The sequence below is a fragment of the Anas acuta genome, chromosome 3 (assembly GCF_963932015.1).
Source record: "Anas acuta chromosome 3, bAnaAcu1.1, whole genome shotgun sequence".
NCBI classification, from domain to species: Eukaryota; Metazoa; Chordata; class Aves; order Anseriformes; family Anatidae; genus Anas; species Anas acuta.
In genome coordinates, this window is record NC_088981.1 from 83,737,152 (window position 1) to 83,738,966 (window position 1,815).

Consider the following 1,815-nt stretch of genomic DNA (forward strand, 5'->3'; position numbering starts at 1 on the left):
TCCAAGGAGTATGACTGAGTGTGGTAAGAAACAGCTCCCTGGAGCTCCTTGTTGTCTTCTTCATCCATCTGCCTGGGCAGAGAGTCTCCTTTCTTCGTTAATGCAGTTCTCTGTGGTGAAATAATCCAGTGTCGAATAGGCCTCCCAGAATGTGGACCCAAGTGCTTTATGAAATAAAAAGCTAAGAAAAAGACTGCATTACCTTAAGAAAAGGACGGGAATACCACAGATGTTATGGTGTTTGACACTGGCCTTCCTGTGCTTCCAAGGTTCAAAGAAAACAAACAGCAGAGAGAGCACAAAATAAAAAGTAATGAACATACCAAGGTACTGTTTGATAGAGGCATCAGATGAGCAAGCGGTAATTGTTCAGCTTAGCTCTTAATGTAAGAAACTTCTAACACCAAAAAGTGTCTTTGATGTTAACAAGTGAAACAAGTGTCTTTGATATGGAGAAAAATAAGTGTGTTTGGAGAGAGACGTATCTCGCATAATTACAAAAATGTAATCAAAATGGAGCTCTTTGGTGAGCAACATGCAGCATTGATGGGATTTGTGCAAGGATGTGATTAGACAGAATCTGGGAAGCTGTGGGCCTAGACTTCACTGCACTTGTGAGGAGATGTATTGTGGTCTTTAATCTGCCATCAGCGGTTTGGAAAAAAAAAGATCGAGGTCTAAGCAGAGATGATTATGCAGAAAACACATTTAGAACTTATTTTGAAGTTGGTCCAAGTTTTATTTCATAGCATTTCTTGACCACATTCCTAGCATTGTGTTCAGCTGAACTATTTCAAATGACCTGGGGAGGAACCTGCCTTATACTTCTGGGACTGTCGTAAGCAAGAACATCCCATGGCTGATCACATCAAAATTTGGTTCAGGATAAAAACAGAGTCAAAGCCATGAGACTCGACCTCTTTGTATGAGTTTTGACAAAGATCATAGAATCATTAAGGTTGGAAGAGACCTTCAGGAACATCTGCTCCAACAATCCCCCTACCACCAATGTCACCCACTAAACCATGTCCCTAAGCACCACATCCAACCTTTCCTTGAACACCCCCTGGGATGGCGATGCAACTACCTCCCTGGGCAACATGTTCCAATGCCTGACTGCCCTCTCTGAAAAATAATCTGCTGGAGAATGCAGGCATCGATCCTGCTACCTCTCGCATGCTAAGCGAGCGCTCTACCATTTGAGCTAATTCCCCAGTTGACCACCCTTGTTTCTTCTCCCACTTTGTGTAACATGGTCTTACTGTTTTGTTACTGGCAGTGATAGTCACAAGTGCTATATGCTGCTTTCTGCACAAGCAGGGGGAGAACACTAGTACATCAGAGACCTCCCCGCTCAAGTCAATAGAAGTGATGGAAAACATCAGATCTGTCATGTTGATGTCCTCATCTGCCAGGCACCAGAAGTCTATTAGTGACTGAGAAACCATTGGTGTCACATACTTAAATTACTGTGTCGTGGTGGCCTGCAGTAACACCCCATAAAAGGCTCTCAGAAATCTTTCCCCAAACTCTCAGGAATGTGACATAACAGGCTTGTCCTCAGCCAGGCTCCAAGCAAGCCCAGCACATCATAAAAAGCACAGTTCATAACTTGCTGCATCCCATTCTGCTACAGACACACGTGCAGCCCTGCACACGCATCTGGCCGTGAACGTGTGGCGGCTGTCACCTCTCCAGCTATTATGGCACTGGGACGGAAAGCTCTGCTCCACAACATGCAGGGCTCAGGACACACAGTGACTTCAGGGAAAGGAAAGTAGCTGGAGCTGAACCGCAGTGGCATCCAGCAAAAGC

The 1,815-nt window shown here is 44.8% G+C and overlaps 1 non-coding gene across 1 annotated transcript; it reads right to left on the reverse strand.

Moving 5' to 3' along the window:
• Positions 1–1,141: 1,141 nt before the first annotated feature.
• Positions 1,142–1,214, reverse strand: TRNAA-AGC (transfer RNA alanine (anticodon AGC)). The gene has a single exon. It is a non-coding gene; the product is annotated as a tRNA-Ala (tRNA).
• Between the last annotated feature and the right edge of the window lie 601 nt (positions 1,215–1,815).